Below are 20540 nucleotides of genomic sequence, written 5' to 3'. Positions count from 1 at the left end.
GCACCGTATGGTTTATGTTCAACGATTCTTCATTGTCACGTATATACAGCACAGTGAAATTATTTTGCACAACCACAAATGCACACTCGCCACAATTTTGGCGCCATTTAAAATAACAGAAAACAAAAAACAGTTCAAAGACCAGTCCACATGTTGGAAGTCCAGGAGCGCCCCTGATCCAGGAAGCCTGCAGGCCTGCGAGTCAATGTCCCTCTCCTCCATTGACTGCCCATGTCCCCGGGGCGCCTCCTGCAGCCGACCTTGTCGGTGCTGGGGGGGTGATACCCCGGTCCCTCGCATCCGTCGCCACCAGCAGCTCCCTCCTCAACCCTCCAGTCTTTGGGGCTTCTGAGCTTCTGATGCATGTGGCCATTGGGTCTTCGTTCTCGTTGGCTGATGAGGCTTTGTTCTTGTCAGCCAACGAGCCCGTCCTTGGTCTTGTCGGTCCTTGCCTGACCCATCGTCGTTCTGGGCGCTCTCTTCGGCCACCGGGCTCGTCCATGTTCATGTTCGTGTTGGCCGCTGGCCGGGTGGGCTCCAGCACAGCGTCACAGCGCTCGCCGGGAACTTCTCTACTGCATTGAGACACAGCGCTCACTGCGAGCTTCCCAACCTCTACTTGTAAATGTCTCCCCGGCACATTTGTACACTGAAGGTACATTGGTGAGGTTGGAATTAGACCTCACACTTGGCTTCCGATTAGACAGAAAACTGAACCACCACAGATGTGAGTTAATAATAGGCAAGTGGTACAAATGTGTGGTGGGTATGTGGAAGCCACTAGAAACTCCTCTGAAAGCCCTTTTATGTGGTGTGGAGAGACTTCCTATCCAGTTTGGAATTGGCCAATACACTTTTGAGAGGTGTGTCTGGAAATTTGCAAAAGCTCTACCCGAGATACCAAAGTCTGATCTCCCAAAATAGAAACCTTTCATGCTGACATGCTCCATATTAAGCAACGCTAAACCATAATCAGTTAGGGGTTGGCCTCTGCTGGGATACTGCAGCTACTTCTGGGCACCATGTTTTAGGAAGGATGTCGAGGTTTTGGCAAGGATGCAGAGGAGATTTGCAAGAAACAGACCAGGTATGAAAGAAGAATGGTTATTTGGGAGAAAGTAAAGAGGCCAGGATTGTTCCATTTGGATCTGACTAATGGAAGATTCAATGGAGGCTGAAATCATGAGCAATTAGAACAATAAGAACCTCCTGTGACAGGGGGGGTCAGTGAGTAGGGGTCATAAGGTCATGTGATAGGAGCAGAATTGGGCCATTCGGCCCATCAAGTCTACTCTGCCGTTCAATCATGGCTGCTCTATCTCTCCCTCCTAACCCCATTCTCCTGCCTTCTCCCCGTAACCCCTGACACCCGTACTAATCAAGGAAGTAGAGGACCAAGTAGAGGACTGACATGTCATTAAGATAAGTGACTAAAGGACCAGAGGCAACATGGGGAAAACAAGGTCTTCGCGCAGCATGTTGTTGTGTTGTGGGATGAGATGCCTGAAAGGCGTGGTGGAGGCTCTATCCACAAACCTTTGCAAAAGGTAATTGGATGGCTACACGTAGGCAAAACTTTGCAGGGCAGGGGTTGATAGATGGGAGAGGGAGACCTCAGATCCTCCCCACATAACAAATGCCCAACTTGTGGACACCCAGTGCATATGATGCAGCATTTTTAGACTGTCAGGATGGATTTGGCAGGGCTGCAGGCATCTTCTGCCCTGTGGGGACTTGGTTTGCTGCCACGTTTCCAACATGCAAACTGTTTGGGTTACGAACAGTTCACAGGGAGATCTTTTAAAGTATGAGATAAGACATGAGAAACGCGATGAGACAAAAATTCACCTATGTGGTGAAATCCATATATTGTTAGACTTGCCCTTCCCTGTTTAACCATTTGATATAAGTCAGTGATGGAAGATGTATAGCACGCTCAGCAGAACAAAGTGAATTGGGTATCTGTCACTTACCTCATCACAGAAATGCACTGAACTATGTGAGTTTAATGTATTTATGTGGTAGACACAAACTAAACTTGCCGGGGAGAACAAAATCCTATTTTCCCACTCTTATGCATTCTTTAAACAATGTAAACATTATCAACTCACAGTTGTACAAATTGCCAACGTGTCTTATGCTGCAAATTACCTACTGCAAATGCAGATTCTCACTAATAATAAAAAGTCCAAGAAAATCATGATGACAACCACAATGGCCTTCAGCAAAGCCTTTGATAATGTTTTGATAATGTAGGCTACTCTGGAAGGTTAGAACGCATGGGTTCCAGAGAGAGCTAGCCGACTGAATAGAGAATTGGCTTCATAGAAGGAAGCAGAGGGTGACGGTGCAAAGTGCAGGGAGGAACGGCAGATGCTGATTTACACCGCAGATAGACACAAAACGCTGGAGTAACTCAGCGGGTCAGGCAGCCACTCTGGAGAAAAGGAATAGGTGACATTTCGGGTCGAGACCCTTCTTCAGACGGAGAGTCAGGGGAAAGATCCCTGATAGAGTGAGGTGTGTTGCCACGGGGATGAATTGTGGAGGTCCTCAGTTGATGGAGTAATGAGGGCAGTTTGAGAGAGAGAGAAAATGAACAAAAACTGTCAGATGAGGACAGTGAGAGAGTGAAAATAGAAGCAAAGGAACATGAAATGTTTGAAATGCAGAGCTGCAAGACATGCTCAGCAGATAAGACTGTGCTAATGGAAAGAGAGCAAGTCTGAGGCAATGTCCTGGAGGGATGACTCACAGCCGCAATGGCCAGTTCTGATACAGAGAAAGCAAATTGTAGAATTCAACATTGAACCCAGAAGGCTGCAATGTGACCAACATGGGGATGAGGTGCTATTCCTCAAACTGTCATGGAGACCGGTTATAAAAAAAACTGTCATGGAAGCCACACACAGACAGGCGGGCCAGAGTGGGAGCGGAACAGATAATTAAAGTGGCAGACAACTGGAACTCAGGGCCTGAATATAAGTGCTCTGCAACGTGGTCACACTATTTGTGTTCCGTTTCTCCAGTGTAGAGGAGAACATGTTCCTATGTCATGTACTGTGGCTGAAAAGTAGTGAAATACATAGCACATTGGTTGTATTCAACATGGGCGAAGGGCGGCGCGGTGTCTCAGCGGTAGAGTTGCAGCCTTGCAGCGCAAGAGACCAGGGTTCGATTCTGACTACCGGTGCTGTCTGTATGGAGTTTGTACGTTCTCCCCGTGACCCTGTGGGGTTTCCCCGAGTGCTCTGGCTTCCTCCCACGCCGTTAAAAAAACATACAGGTCTGTAGGTTAATTGGCTTTGGTAAAGATTGTAAATTGTCCCTCGTGTCGGATAGTGCTGATGTACAGGGATCGCTGGTCAGCGCAGACTCGGCGGGTCAATGGGCCTGTGTCCGCACTGTATCTCTAAACTACACTAAACAAGGTGAATCTGCAGTAGCAAAGATGTCAAAGTTAGGTTTGCAAGTCACTGTGATTTTTGGCCATGCGCTGAGTACACATGTGGGTTTTTGAATCCTGGATTTTGCACTATCATTCTTCTCCATTGAAGTTCAGAACGACTTATTTACAGATCAGTCAGGTTGATGGTATTGCTATGGATCAATGCCATTATAAATTATGAGGAGATATTACATAAACTAGAGCACAAAGCAAACCATGGGAGGAACTCAGCGGGATGAGAAACCACTGTGCAGGGAGAGGAACTGTCAATGTTTTGGGTTGTGACCCTACGTTGGGACTGAGGAAAAGGTCTTCAAACTCAGCATGCCATAGAGACTTTGCAGTGAGTAAAGTGGAGAAACAAACACTGCAGATTCCTGGAATATGGAGAAAATAATTAAACAGCCAGAGGAACTCAGTGGGTTGAGCAGCATCTGCTGTGGAGGATGGGGGGGGGGGGGGGGAGGGAAGGATAGTTGATATTCCGGGTCAAGATCCTACATAAACTAGGTTTTATTCTCGAATATCGGAAGTTAAGGGAGATTTGATGGAGATATGGGGGGGTTTTGAATGGAATTAAGAAAGTCACAAGTGATGGTGAGGGGTGGGCAGAGTCTGGTGCAGAGAGGAGAGATTATGAAGCATTTCTTTAGTCAAAAATGTGAGACAAAACACCACGAACAGTCAATTTATAACTTTAAATCTGAGATTAAGCCTGACCACCAGGTGGCGCCCGTCATGGCTGCCTCGCCAACAGTCTGTCTCGTCCTTTTCCTTTGTTGTTTTTTATTTTGTGTTAAATGTATGTTTTAGTGTTCTTTAGCTTGATGTATGTGGGGGGTGCGGGGGTGTTGGGGAAACTTTTTTAAATCTCTTACCTCGACGGAGCTGCGATTTTAGGTTTCGGGTTGGTACCCTTCTTCAGACTGGTCCTGACCTGAAACGTCACCTATCCATGTTCTCCAGGGATGCTGCCTGACCCGCTGAGTTACTCCAGCACTCGGTGTCTTTTCTAGAACTGATTTCCAATCATAGCATATAATTTCCCTGCTATAATTTGCTAAGTGGTTTGTACATAACTAACAGTGAACTGTGCTCACAATTGCTCTTTCTTCAACAAGTTCTGGGCCAATATTGAAGTTTGCACTTTTGATGTGACTCTGACGATGAACCTCCATTTTACTTACATTCTGAAATCTGGGCAATTAACATTCATCTCAGAGCATGACTAAACCTCTTTTTTTCTCTCATTTTTCCCTCTTCCTTATATTTCAAAACAAGAGATCAGATCAGTATGACTTAAATAACAGCCTGCCATTTAAATATACGAGAATTGACCAATTCCAGGAAATTCTTTTAGAGCTGATTCCTTATGGTTTTTTAAGAGCATAATTGCATTATATCAGCACACCACTTTTGTGGCTGGAACCAATGTCTCATCAAAATAGGGTTGCTCCAATGAAAAATACAGTGGTTCCACGAGAGTTGCACAGCACATCAACTCAAAGTTTTCATGGTTTTCCTTTGGCTGAATTCCAACATGACTCAGAATTTGTTCCTGGGTTTTACTTTATCGTGCTGTGCAAATTAACTCTCTGGTACCACTGGGAGCGTTGAATAGGACTGCTATTTTTCTCTAGACAAACAGAATGAACATTTACAACAATTTCAAAACAAAGGACAAGCAAAAAAGAAAGAGCCTGCATTTCTTTCAAACTTTCATGGTATTGGGATGCTTCCAATTTCTTTACGGAAGACTCAGACTGAAGTGCAGTTGTTGTAATGTGAGGAATATGGCTGTCAAATAGTTTGTCCCTCATAAACTGGAATGTGACAATGCCAAGATTGTTTTCTCATTTATTTGTTCAAGGGATGTAGGCATTTGCTACTATCCAACCGTGACTGTGTTTGAACCGAGGAAATATTGACAGTCAGCAACATATGTGGATCTAAAGTCAGAAACAGGCTAGGGAGATCAGTCATTCCATTGGTGTTCGATGTGATGTTGTCTCCAGAGCAGAGATTGCCAAGGGCATATGCCTCCATTTGATGCAGTATTCCATGCGCTGCTGATCTTCTGCTGGGGCTCCGTTGTCAAGTAATGCCTCACTGCAGTGGTTGGCCCAGCTCTTTCCTGCCTTGGTGTTGCAACTTGAACATCTGGAATGAGCTGGAGCCCAGATGCCAGCACATCTACTTGCCCCTCATCTTTATGCCAGGCATGGCAGAATAGATTTGATGGGCCGAATGGCCTAATTCTTCTCCTATCACTTATGAATTTAATCAATGCATTTCATGATAGAGGCACGATATCTGGCCTCAGCAAAAGAGGAGGAAAGGCTGTCAAAATCCCTAAACCTGGTCACATTCTAAGAGTTGCAATGCTCAGCTTAATAATTAGTCAAATAATTAGTTGACTCACATGATTAGGTGCCATAGAAGAGAAGGAATGATCGAAAGAAGCAAAAAAGAGAAATGAGGGGAAAGAAAGAAAGAAGGAAAGACTTCTATTTCTCTAGTATCTTTCAGAAACTCAGGATCTCACCAGTTGAATACTTTTTGCAACATATTCACTTTCTTTCTAATGTAAAAAGTGTTTGGCAGGTTCCTAGTAAGATCAATGAGATAACTGACCTGATTTTCTGCTTTTACAGATGTTGGTTGAAAAGTAGGACACAATGACTGTAGAATATTACTGCCATTTAAACCTCAAGATAAAATGAATCGAGCGAGCATGGTTATATGAAGGTATAACTTATTCTGCATTTATCATCAACTAGACCAAGTGGACCCGTTGGGCCCACAACTCATTGGGTTGCCATTGTGATGTGGGGAAAAATCACACTTTTTTCTTTCAAATAAATGGGTTAAAAAAATAAAAAATAAAAAATAAAAATCTAAATGAAAATCATGATTTTTCTTTAAAGTTGTGTTTTTTTCTGCATTGGTCTAGCACCCTCCCCTCCCTCACTCCATCCCCTCAACCCCTCTTCTTCCCCACCCACTCCCCCCTTCCCCTCCCACCCCCCAGTCACCCACTCCATCCCCCCTTATCTCCCCCCCCCTCCATTCTTAGGGGCTCTCTGGCGGTGCCACCATTCCCGCCCGTGGGGTTTCCATTGTGACGTGGAACATGGAGGTATTACTGCGCATGGGCGGCTGACGGGCACAGTACGTGGAAAAGGGATTTATTAAAGTTGAAAATTTGAATAACAAAATATAACAATTTGATCGTTAATAGGATTTCTTGATGCAGGAATTTTCAACATCAGCATCATTACCCCTTTTCACAACAGGAAGGAGTTGGCGAAAATCGCCACAACAAAAGGTAAGAATGCCGCCAAAAGGCTCATCGTTCTTTTTGCATAGATCTCAAAGAGTTTTGTCCACCACTTCAAAGCTCTCCCTCCTAATCATCGGGCACTCATCCCGAACAATCAGTCTCACACTCCTGATCAAATGAACCATGTTGGAGTTCTTCTCAATGTTGCACATGGTATTATCGGTCATTTCGATGGGTATCTTGAATCGAGAATGTGCAGTTCTTCCACCAGGCATCAATGTAGCTGCTATACCAGAGGATGCTACAGCAAAAGCAACATCAACTTGACCTCGAACTTTGGAGAGGATCAAATTGGTGAGAATTGTTTTGCCCATTCCTGCTGGTATCAATGAAAAACATCTAAGGAACATTCCTTTCCAAGCAGCTGCACACATGGTGGGATTCTCTGCCTCAGAAGGCAGTGGAGGCCAATTCTCTGAATGCATTCAAGAGAGAGATAGATAGAGCTCGTAAGGATAGCGGAGTCAGGGTGTATGGGGAGAAGGCAGGAACGGGGTACTGATTGAGAATGATCAGCCACGTACACATTGAATTATGGTGCTGGCTCGAAGGGCTGAATGGCCTACTCCTGCACCTATTGTCTATTGTCTATTGGTCATACACTGCTCTTTGCTCAGCATTCAGCAGAGGCTCCTTCAACAAATCACTGTTGTTCAGGTCTATTGTACTGCAGTTCACTCAGCAATTCTGGATTGTCATCATCAAGGTTCATCCTTCCATGTCTTGGTAGTGGCACATGAAAGAATCCCAGTGTCTTGTTGTAATTCACAAGCTTGCCTTGAATATCCACAGAGCCTGATCATGATGCCTCTCATCAATCATGATATTTGGATCATCGATTTTTCTCCGTTCTCTTTGAAAGTAATCTTCAGACATTGAATTCTTGAAGCGATCGCATAATTGTTAAGAAGTGTTGATCTCAGCAATCGTCAGCAAAACAAACAAATCTCTCATTGCTTCGGGGAGTCTTGTCCGCTCAGCATCTTCCATCGTCTGTTGCCAATGGTCGTCAGTTTGCAACAAACCTCTTTCTATGCAGACGTCTTTGAAGGAAGGAAGAATATGTCCGTCGTGTGTTCTCGATGAATCGAAGGATACTGGCCCTTTTACGTGATGAAGAAGCAGTCTCAAGTAGTAGAGGTCACATCTTGGAGAAACGGTATACACTCGTCCCAGAACGTTGGCTTCAAAAATACCTGGAAGATCTTCCACTATAGACAATAGACAATAGGTGCAGGAGGAGGCCATTTGGCCCTTTGAGCCAGCACCGCCATTTAATGTGATCATGGCTGATCATTCTCAATCAGTACCCTGTTCCTGTCTTCTCCCCATGCCCCCTGACTCCGCTATCCTTAAGAGCTCTATCCAGCTCTCTCTTGAATGCATTCAGAGAATTGGCCTCCACTGCCTTCTGAGGCAGAGAATTCCACAGATTCACAACTCTCTGACTGAAAAAGTTTTTAGTAAAAGTTTATCTTCCCAACCTTCCTTCTTTGCCATTTCTTATTGTTCCATGTGTAAAATCGGGGTACATCAGCGTAGTACAGTGTTCTTGCAAATTGATCTCGAGAACACAATTCCATGAATTCTCAACGTTGATGTGACATTTGAACAACTTCAAGAGTTGAGCATTACAGGGCACCACCCAATCAGAAGTAATAGGTTGATCCCGGCGTCCTTCTTGATGTTCCTGAAATCCTCCCATATCCGGAGATCGTCTCCTGTACAGAGGATGTGACTCATCTCCACACCTTGTGCTTTCGATAAACGGCTTCGGGAATCTCTTTCTGCATCTTCCATTCTTCCAACATGGAGAGGTTTGGTCACAGTATGGTTCATGAACAGACCTCCCAACATTTGGTTTTACAAATTCATAATTTTGATATCCATTCAATGCTACATTCATGTGTGAAAAACGACTATTATTTCCAACAGTCTGTAGTTCTTGGACTACATGTACAATGTCAGGCCCATCATGAGTATATTCTGGTATTTATAGGAAGGTTATTGAACAGAAATACTTTTTACAACAAGAAAAAAATTGTTTTGTTTTGTTTTTTCTATTTAGGTTTTTCTGTACACATCCCGGCGAGGCGAGGCCCGGGGTGCGGCTAGGCGAGGCCCGGCAAGTGGCGCGGTGAGGCCCGGCAAGCGGCGAGGCGAGGAGGCCTGGCGAGCGGTGAGGCGAGGCCCAGCGAGAGACGAGGCCCGGCGAGGCAGGGCCCCGGCGGGCGAGGCCCGTCGAGGCGAGTCCTGGCGAGCAGTGAGGCCCGGCGGGTGGCGAGGCGAGGCCCGGCAAACCGTGGCGAGGCGAGGCCCGGCGGGCAGCAAGGCGAGGCCCAGCGAGCGGCGAGGTGAGTAGAGGCCCGGCCAGCTTCGAGGCCCGGCCCAGTGAGCGTAGCCCGGCCAGGACTGGCGACGCCGGGCGAGCAGCGAGGCCAGGCAAGAGCGCGCGGCAAGCGGTGGGGCAAGTGTCAAGGCATGTGTTTTCTGGAAAAATGTGAGGCGAAATCGGAATGGTGGAAATGAAATAAGAAGGCGGAATCTTTCTGCCAAATTTGGGGAGTTTGTAAGGGGGGTTATCTTTAACATCTCAGTTAAAGATAACCCTGAGTCCAGGGTGTTTCTGGACTCAGGGTTATTTTATTTTGAAAAATAAAATCTTTATACAAAAACTCTTGTTTGTTTGTTTGTTCCTGAACTACAGCCAAAACGGTACATGATAGCGAGACAATTTTAGGTCCACTCTACCATCGTCCTGTGGTCTTATTGGAAGAAGTTTAATTGAAATAGGTGTTATATTTTTTTAAGTTGTTCACATTTTAGTTTAAATCTATCTCCTAGAAAGGGGAGAAGGGGGGGAGGGGGGGGGAGAGAAGCGGGAGGGGGGGAGAAGAGGGAGGGAGGAGAGGAGAGAGGGGGGTGAGAGGAGGGAGAGGACGGGGGGGGGAGAGGAGGGAGGGGGAGAGGAGGGAGCGGGGGAGAGGACGGAGGGAGAGAGAGGAGGGAGGGGGTAGAGGACGGAGGGGGGAGAGGAGAGAGGGGGGAGAGGAGGGAGGGGGGGAGAGGACGGAGGGGGGAGAGAGGAGGGAGGAGGTAGAGGACGGAGGGGGGAGAGAGGAGGGAGGGGGTAGAGGACGGAGGGGGGAGAGGAGAGAGGGGGAGAGGAGGGAGGGGGAGAGGAGGGAGGGGGTAGAGGACGGAGGGGGGAGAGGAGGGAGGGGGGAGAGGAGGGGGGGAGAGGAGGGAGGGGGGAGAGGAGGGAGGGGGGGAGAGGAGGGAGCGGGGAGAGGAGGGGGGGAGAGGTGGGAGGGGGAGGGAGATTGCAAGAGATACTTCAGAAAGTTCATTCTTCTCTTCAGCCTCCATCTCTGAGTCTAAATCAGCTTTTCTCCTGCCATTATCGCAGAATCAAAGACACTGAGCCAGTTAGCTTAAGAAACACCCTGGACTCCGGGTAAACCTTACTCCTTTGAATCCACAATCTTTCCTAAAAGAATAAACATTGGAAGAATTTGGGGTTTTCTAGTCAAGCAAGTATGCACAAGCATGATTAGGTACCGATTCACACAGATTGAGCCTGGCCAACTTCTTTGTCTAATTTATCGTCAGTTAAACAGAAAGCATGCATACAGATTTATTAATAGACACTATAATTGGAAAAGGATCGTAACAAACACCAATATGGGGACAGAGGTTATTCCTTGCATTGAAGATCGCATAAGTAAGTGTTCTTGCAAGATCCCTCTGAATGCAATTACACATTTTAAAAGGTAATTGGCATTAATTTGCGAAGTGCTGTTTCACATTGTTATCACCGTGATTTATAAGATTGTTTAAAATGTATTGTCTTGCTGTGTCAGAAGGTTTGGAAGGGGTTCAGCTGCTTGCTGTGAACCATCTGCATTCTTCTGATCCTGGCGCCTCCAGGATCCTTGATTTAATCACTCCACCAAATGGCAGCTGTGGGTCCAGCTTCCAGGGCACGGAACCTTGCCTTTGCACTTTTTAAGGTTTTCCTTAAAGTCCACCGTCTTTGAATGTGGCTTTCGTCCCGACATCGCTCTGAAGGCACGGTGTCAAATTTTATTTGACGAAGCATTGTGAAATGCCTGAGTATTTGTTATGGTCTCGGGGTTTACAATCAGAGAATGGCTGGGAGGAAGAGTGGGAGCAAATAAAGACTGTGTGCAATGTTTTGGTTTGAGGAAATTGCTCTCAATGAGGAGTGTGTATGCTGACCTGCCAAGAGCACTCAATGCTTAAAGACTTAGTGGGTCATTTGGTGTAGGCAGCTGAAATCCTTTCAATTCTCCTGACGCCGTAACACAGCACATTTTAAACATTGTTATAGTTCATGATGAAAACAATATGAAGCAGCCAAATTAAAGCCGATTATCTATTTAAATGTGTGATCTCATTCAGAGGGATCTTACAAGAACACTTCCTTATGAGGTGACAACGGGAAAGTTTGACCTCCATCTACATGTTGATGTCTATCACGATCCTTTTGCAATCATTAATAAATCTCCAAGCATGCTTTCTGTTTCACCAAAGATAAATTTGGCAAAGAAAGTGGCCAAATTCAATCTGTGTGGATCGGTACCTCACTGTACTTGTGCACATGATAATACACTTGACTTGACTCGAATATGCAATGTCCCTGCAATTTCTGAGGCAACCTATGACAATATCAGGATGTCTTGCAATAGTTTACAGGTGGTGAAGTGCTTCTTGAAACATAATAAAGTAGGAAACATGGCAGACTCTTCACACAAAGCAAGATCTCACAAACACCAAATGACTGGAAGTAGATCATCTTCATGGCTGAAAAGTACATTGGTGTACACTGAGGTTGTGAAAAGAATTGCACAAATGCAAGGCCAGTCCTTTTTATCTCATGGTTGTGCTGGCTGAGGAATATATATTGTCTCTGGGATATCTGGGAAACTTCCCATTTTTAAACAAAATACCCTTTGTGATTCACATCATACGGGATGTCTATTTAATATATTGCTCAAATGTCGGTAGGTCTGATTATGAAACACTCCCTCAGTACCACACTGTGGCACCAGCCGCAAGTTAGAGCTCAAATCTCTGGAGTGAACGTTGAACCCACAACCATTGATCCAGAGGCAAAAAAAAGGACTCAAATGCAGCCTAGCAGAGTGGGCGAGCTGGTTTAAGACTCTGGAAACCTTTGGCCGTGAGCTAAAGAATTAACCTTTCGTCCTACCCTGGTTCCCCCGGCACACATTTCCAGAGCTTCCTGATGATCACAATTCTCGAAGGACACAACCAACACTTCTTCAGTTCAGCTGTGTTCCTCACTCTCTTGTCTGAGTCGGAATGTTGTGAGGTGAAGCTTAATTCCAAGACTTGAACAACAAAGATCCATACTAACCATTAAAAGAATCTCTGAGGCACTGCCTCAAGAAGGTGACATGCATCATCAAGGATCTCCACCATCCAGGTCATGCCCACCTCTCAATGCTCCCATCGGGCAGGAAGTACAGAAGCCTTCGGTCCCACACCACCAGGGTACAGAAACAGCTACTTTCCAACAATTATCAGTTCTTGAAACAACCTTCACAACCCTAATCCTACCTTGACAATGGACTGTGTTCCACCTCTTGCACTACCATGGACTTTGTTTTTCTTTCTAAATTATTGCACTAATTTCTTGTTCATTGCATCGTCTTTTATCTTTTAGAAGTTTTGTGCAATTTATGTATACCATGCATAATTTGTTCTGTTTGTTTGACTGAGTCGACCCGCCTGTGATGCTGCTGCAAGCAATATTTTCCATTGTTTCTGTACCTCAGTGTACTTGTGCATATGACCATAAACTTTAATAAAGACTATGAACTCCAGTGTGGTCCCAAGGGAATGCTTCACAGTCAAAGTTTCCATCTTTTGGCTGAGACAATATCTTCTCTCTCAGACAAATGGAAAACAACCTATTAGTCACTGTTCATAGGGAGTTGAAGGGAGGCACAGTGGCGTAGCGGTAGAGTTGCTGCCTTACAGTGCTTGCAGTGCCGGAAACCTGGGCTTGATCCCGACTACGGGCGCTGTCTGTACGGAGTTTGTACGTTCTCCCCGTGACCGCTTGGTTTTTCTCCGAAATCTTTGGTTTCCTCCCACACTCCAAAGATGTACAGGTATGTAGGTAAATTGGCTTGGTAAATGTAAAAATGGTCCCTAGTGTGTTTCGGATAATGTTAATATGCGGGGATCGCTGGTTGGCGCGGACCCGGTAGGCCGAACGGCCTGTCTCCGCGCTGTATCTCTTAACTAAACTAAACTAAAAGGTTCTCTCCATTATTTATTTCCACAGCGGCACAGTGGAATCGTACAAGATGGTGCCAGAAACATGGCGACTATTGTGTTTTACCTCAGGGTAATCTACTATTAGTCGTGTGAGTGAGGTACAAAAAGAGGAAAAGATCGTTTGCACATGGCGTACACCGGGGGTCAAAAATGTACACACAAAATTACCAGTTTCAAACCTCTTTTAGTGCATTTCAAAGTAAAAACAGACATTACAAAATAATGTGAATATGTCTGTACACTAATAACATTTTTGAAGTAAATTCGCACATCAATTGATAATCAGCCCAAAAAGGTGGTAATTGGCTGTTTTGCTATGTTTTATATTTTAACCCTGTCTTAATTAATTTAGTTATATAATCTTGCACTTAAATTTAATATTTACTCATTACAGTTCCACCGCTGATTTTTTGGCACTCTTGGTTCCAGATCTTTGCTGGTTTATCCAGCAGGCCAAGGACGACGGCTATGGGGATAGATTTGCTGGCTCCAGCTGGGCTGGAGTTCCAGAGCCCCGTTCGCAGGTTGCAAATTCAACCCATCGATCAGCTGTGGAAGTCCCGATGAGGTCGAGATTGGCAACTTTGCCCAGCCTATGTGCCACATTTTCAGAGAGACTTCCAGGGAGTGGGAGATTTCTCGCGGAACCCCTAGCGACCTCTAGCAGAACCTAGTGTTCATTACAAGTCTATACATTGTTTTTTTTCTTTATTTTTTTTGATCCGATTTCTCCGTTTATTTAGCAAAGTGAAAAACGCGGAAACCATGCAAAAAGCGCGGAAAATGGATTTAAAAAATGCGTAAATCCGTGGAAAATTCACATGCCTGTACTATCCTTACTCTTGTGCGATTGTACAGTAGGTACAGTAGGTGCCGACGTACAGTATGATTTTTACTGAACTGTATGCAAAAAAGGAATTTCACTGTACTTGACAATAAAGTACCATTGAACCATATTTCACCCTGTGCTGGGTGGTTAACTATTTTTTATAATAATAGAGCAGCAAAGGGCACTCAACAATATCCAGGAAGAGCAAAGACGTGCTTGCATAGCAATGCAAACTCATATTTGTTAACATGCAACAAAAGTAATATTACAACAAAAGCAAAGTTGTGCGTAATCTGAGAATTTATAATGTTAACAGAAAATATTGGTAGTACTAAGCATATCAGATAATATCTGTGAACAGAAAGTAACACAGTTAATGTTTTGGGTCAATGGCACTTCATTAAAACCGTGGTACCTTGCTGCGTGCAAATTGGCTGCTATGTTTCTTTCATCTCACTGGGCACTTTATTGGCTGTGAAGTGCTTTGGGATGTCCTCAGACTATGAAAGGTGCTTTGGAAATACAAGTCTTTCCTTCTTTCCTTTTCTGAATTAGAGATATTGGCAACCGGATTGAGCTCTCCATGGTCCATTTAGCAAGCTGTTTCCTTTCCCTCTGTTTCCTGGCATTCCTCAAGCATTCAAATATTTCACTTTGGATCAGCTCAGGTCATAACAGCTGCATTTCCCTGTCTGCTTCATTATTCTATCTGTTTGTGCATCTCTCCTTCTTCTCTGGGACTTGTGTACATATTCCATATGTCTCAATGTGCCCTTGAGAACCATATCAATCTCATTCCTTTGACTCAGGGATATTAGTTCTCCCCTCGGCATTAAATTTCATCTGCCACATGCTTGCCCATTTCAAACCCTGTACATATCCTCCTCAAGTCCGCTGGAAACCTCGTAAAAGTTCATTTCCAAAGTATTCTGAAAATTGCAAACTGCTACAAGGAAATAAGTTTGGGAAATATACATCAGGCTAGGCAGCACCATTGGAGAGAGAAACTGGGTTAATGCTTCAGATTGACGATTCTTCATCAGAGCTAGGAAAAGTTAGGAAACATATATTTGTTAGGTTGCAGAGGAAGCGGAACGGTGTAGAGGACAAGGGGCAAGTGTATGATAGGGTGGGGGTGAATCGAGACTGCCGAGAGGAGATGTAAATAGAAGGAAACAAATGCAAATAGAAGAGAGAACATAAAAAGTGCTGGAATAAACCATGATTCCTGCAAAATTTCTATGCCATTCGCCTTGTTTCTCATCACTACTAAATATATTCTGACTTTGATACTTCCCACACCAATACTTTCAAGATGTCGTGCTTTTTGCTCAACCATAGTTGTCAGGGTTCCCACCACATCTGTTCCATTCTCTGCATTTCTCCTCTCCAGCCCACCATCCAGGGACCCAAACACTCCCTCCAGGTGAAGTTGTGCTTTTGCCAATTTACTGTACACTACTTGATGTTTATGATGCAATGTTATTCACATCACGGATTGGGCAAATGCTTTGCAGAACACCTCTGTTCAGTCTGCATGAGTTCCAGCTTCATCACTTTAATTCTCCATTCTGTTCCACTTTGATCTCTCTGCCTTTCACCTCTTATTGTGTTTGAATAAAGCCAAATGTAAGCTCGAGGAACAGCTTCTGATCTGGTGCACCAGTAGAGTTGCTGCCTTATAGCGCAAGAGACCCAGGTTCGATCCTGACTCCGGCTGTCTACAGTTTGTACATTCTCTCCGTGACCACGTGGGTTTTCTCCGGGTGCTCTGATTTTCTCCCACACTCCAAAGACGTACAGGTTTGGAGGTTAATTGGCTTCAGTAAAATTGTAAATTGTTCCCAGTGTGTGTAGGATGGTGCTAGTGTGTGGGGATTGTTGGTCAGCGCAGACTTGGTGGGCTGAAGGGCCTGTTTCCGCACTGTATCTCTAAACTAAACTAAACTAAGAATAGGCACAATGCAGGCCTTAGGACTCAGCAGTGAATTGAAAAATTTCAGGTAACCTGCTTTTTCAGTCTGTTTCCGAGGAGGTCCATTCTGATGAAGGATCTTCAATCAGTAACATTAATTCCTTTTATCTCTCTGCACAGACACTGCCTGACTTGCTCAGTACATCCTACCTCCTTAGTTATTTGATTTCCAACAAATGCAATGCTTTGTATCTCACAGTTCCAGCATTTTATTTACCTCTCCCCTCTTTTCTCACTCATCACCTTGTATGTACATTTCACCACGTCCGTGGTGATAAAATGCTTTGAGGGATTGGTTATGACATATCAATTCCTGTCTTAGTAAGAAACTGGACATACTATAATTTTCTACTGCCACAACAGATCAACAAGGGATGTGATGGCTCCCCATTCTACACTGGATCACTTGTATAAGAAGAACACATATGTCAGGCTGTCAATGCCATCATCCTCTCCAAACATCAGCAAAATCAGAGAACTGGGTCTCTGTTCGTCCATATGTAATTGGATCCTCAACTCCCTCATCTGCAGACCATAGGCAGGACAAATTATCAGTAATATTTCCTCCTCGATAACTATGAACACAGGAGCACCTCAAGGCTATGTGCACAGTCCCCTACTCTACTCCCTCTTCACCCATAACTGTGTAGCCAGGCACAACACCAATGCTATCTTTAAATTCACTCATGATACCACCATTGTTGGATGAATAATGTGTGAAGATGAGAGAGTATAACAGGGTTAATCTGATTGAATGCTGCCAGATCAACAATCTTGCTCTCAACATTAGCAATGTCAACAAACCTGACTGTTAATTGTCAGGAAGTGAAAGCCAGGGATTTATGATCCTGTCATCATCAACAGGACAACAGTAGAGAGAGTCAATGGCTTCAAGTTCCGGAGTCTGCATATCTCTAACGATCTGTCCTGGATACAATCACAGGGAAAGCTCGTGAATGCCTCAACCTTTCCAAATACTCTTATCGAAATTCTAGAGGGGTATGGTAGAGAGCATACTGACTGATTACACCACTGCCTGGTTCAGTAACTTGAACACCCAGGGGCAAAGGATGCTGCAGAAAATGGTATAGTCAATCCATAACGGGTATTGACCTCCCCACCAGCAATGGAATCTACAGAAGATGCTGCCTCAAAAAGGCAACCAACATTAAAGTCACACACCACCCAGGCACTCTCATTTTGCTACAACCATCGGGGAGAAAGTATGGAGCCTGAAAAAATGATTGCCAAATTCCAGTACAGCTTTTTCTCAGTAATCATGAGGCTCTTGAACACTACTCAACACTAATCACTACCTCAGCAACTGTGATCTATGTATGGTTCTATGATCTTCTATGGACCGCTTTTGGGTGTACTACAGATTTTGGTTTTGTACTATGATTACCTTGTATTACTGTTGTTAATTTATTGTATTATTGCTTTGTGTATATTTATCTGTGTGTCATTGCGTTAATGGGCCTGCTAAGCTACAGCGAGTAAGAATTTCCACGTTCTGTTGCCAATACATATGGCAATGAAACACTTCTGACTCCTTTAGCCAGGTCAACTTCAATGGCCAAGTCTTCATCACTCTCTCAAAGCCCGAACTACCAACACTTATGTCATTCAGTCTTTCGTGGGTTTCACCTTTTACAGTATTCCCTTTGTTCTTTACACTCATCATCTTTCTCTGCAGAATATTCTCTTTCCACAGATGGTGCTTGATCTGCAATTGGATATTTTAGGTTTTTCTAGCATGTATTTCAGATTTCAGATTTCCAGCATCTGCATTTTTTTTGCCTTTTTGAACTTTGAAATTATGTCCTAGAAACATAGAAAATAGGTGCAGGAGGAGTCCATTTGGCCCTTCGAGCCAGCTTTTCTGTATACAGAAGTCGGAATGTACACACTGCCTCTGGGTTACAACCATCTGTCTTATGGACACCTCTACACACAAACAAGCTCATAAAATATTATTACATTTTAAAGTCCAATGTACTTCCTACAATATGTTCTTCCTACAAAGGGAAGAACAAGCTTCCTCTCCTGTTCCACTTTTCGTAATTGCTCTTACAAATCAGTCTTGTGAGCTTTTGAAGCCTTTCTTTATAATAGCGTAGGGATATGGTTACCATATGGAGTGATTTTTGTGTATTTCCTGACACAGCCAGAATTGACTTAAGGACATCTCTAAAAATTGAACCTGTTCGATACCTGGGGTGGCCTGTCCCAATAACATTTGATTAAAGGTTGTGTTTGCAGTTTGAAACCATTCATGATTATTATTTGCTTCCTGTCCCTCAGCCATTTTTGTTCCTATTATGCCTCTGCCCCTTTAACCGCATGGCCTCAATTTTTCTAGCAAGTCTTGTTATGAATTTATTAAATGTCTTTTGAAAATTGATATACACAACACCCTGTGTCTTCAGTTTTCCAGAATCTGCAATATATTTGCTTTTGATCAACTGCATCTTCTTCATTTGAACTACATCGCATCATCAAAAGCCCAATCAAAATCAAAAATAATTTGATTCCAATAAATCCACGCTGCCTTTAATTTATTAATCAATGTTTCTCCAAGTGACAATTAATTTTATCCCACTGTAATATTTATTTCCAGTGCTGATGATTGATTGAACAGCCTGTTGTTGCCAGGAAAATCTCTCATCATTTTGTTTGAACAGATATGCTTGAAGACAGTAGACTGGATGATGTTCAAGGACTCCTCAACAGACCCGAACGAATGGATCACAGTTGTTACCGACTTCATAAGTAAATGTGCGGAGGAGTGCATTCCTATCAAAACCACCCAGTATTTCCTAACCAGAAGCCTTGGATGAAACAGGAGGTCTGCAATCTACTGAGGACCAGATCTCAGGCATTCAAGTCTGGTGATGCAGGTTCATATATGAAGTCCAGGTACAACCTTGATAAACCCATCAGAAAGGCAAAGAGACATTTTCACTCTAAACTGGAGGATGAGATGGACGTTCGTCAACTGTGGCAGGGCTTGCATGCCATCACTTCCTACAAGGCCAAGCCAAATGCCAGCCCAAGCAACAGTGAGGCATCACTCCTGGACAAGCACAATACGTTCTACACTCATTTTGGAAAAGAGAACACCAAAGTGCCTTCTTGCTCCCCATTACATTGTAACTCAGTCACCCCTGAGGTTGACGTTAGAAGAACCTTCATTAGAGTGAATCCTCAGAAAGTGTCTGCTCCTAATAATACATCATGGCCTGATTCACAATTTGAATGCCCAGAAACTTCACAGTCCATCATGGGTACTGACTTCCTCAACTCTGAAGGGAACTATCGGAGGCGCTGCCTCACACTCATTTCACGTCAAAAAATTGGGAAGAATTTCTAGGAGTCTGAAAACCAAGACTACAGGTTCAAGAATAGCTTCTTCCCAAAAACCATAAGGCTCTTGAACACTGCATTACACTAATCTCAACCATACACTGTCTTTGGTTTCACCAAAGACTTTTTGCAGTAGTATTGAGGTTATAAATGTATTATTTTTTTGTTTATTATACATTATCTCTGTGTAGTGCGTAAGAATTTTATTGGTCCATCGTCGGTACATACGACAATTAAATTTGATCTTTACTGCTCCTTTTCGCTCGATCTTTTCAGTGCCCATTTGCTATGCTCACTCGGAAGAGCGGTGGAAGATTATGAGTAAACCCACTGCAATTTCCCATTCCTCAGGAACCCTAAGATGGATTTCACATGGGCCTGTGATAGAATCATAGGACTGGGATCAGTTCCTTGGGTTCACATAGTCCATGCTAATACAACACAACACAAGAAAATAGGAGCTGGAATAGGCCACCAGGTCCCTAAAACCAGCCTCGCCATTCAAGGCTGACCCAGTGCCAGTTCCCCAAACCCCTTAAATCCTTGATCAGTCAAATACACATCAAACTTCACATTAAAAAAATCTAATGATCTGGCCTGTACCAGCATCTGGGGGAGTGGGTCCAGAAGTTCATTAACCCCTGAGAGGAAAAAAATCCTGTACACCTCATTTAAGTGATTTTGCCCTTGTTCCTGACTCTCCCAATTGTGAAAACATCTCGACATCTACCTGTAGGAAAATAACTGCAGATGCTGGTACAAATCGAAGGTATCACAAAATGCTGGAGAAACTCAGCAGGTCAGGCAGCATCTAGGAGAGAGGGAATGGGTGACGTTTCGGGTCGAGTCTGAAGAAGGGTCTCGACCCTTCCCTCTCTCCTAGATGCTGCCTGACCTGCTGAGTTACTCCAGCATTTTGTGATACCTTCGACATCTACTTTGTCAACTCCCCTGAAGATCTTACACGTTTGAATAAGATCACCCCTCATTTTTCTATGCTCCAAGTTGCCCAGCCTCTCTAGATAGGACATCTAAAACCCATCCACGCCATGCTCATTATACCTGTTGAACTGCCAGCCTTGATAGAACCTGACCTCTCTCAACTCACCGAAATTGGCAGCTGTGTGCAAGGCTGACAAACGGTTCTTGGGTGTTTAATACATACAGGCTTTTCATTTATTTTTGGCGGGGAGGGGGTGGGAGTGGGAACCTTTTGTTACGAAAAGACAAGACTTCCTCGGGTAAT

The 20540-nt window shown here is 44.2% G+C and overlaps 1 protein-coding gene across 1 annotated transcript in view; it reads right to left on the bottom strand.

Moving 5' to 3' along the window:
- The window catches only part of ptar1 (protein prenyltransferase alpha subunit repeat containing 1), a 134711-nt gene that overhangs the window by 113951 nt on the left and 220 nt on the right, over window positions 1–20540 (bottom strand). The gene's annotated exons all lie outside the window — the stretch shown is intronic.

This window comes from Rhinoraja longicauda, chromosome 3, assembly GCF_053455715.1.
Source record: "Rhinoraja longicauda isolate Sanriku21f chromosome 3, sRhiLon1.1, whole genome shotgun sequence".
Lineage (NCBI taxonomy): Eukaryota > Metazoa > Chordata > Chondrichthyes > Rajiformes > Arhynchobatidae > Rhinoraja > Rhinoraja longicauda.
This window is presented reverse-complemented; position numbering and strand designations above follow the sequence as displayed.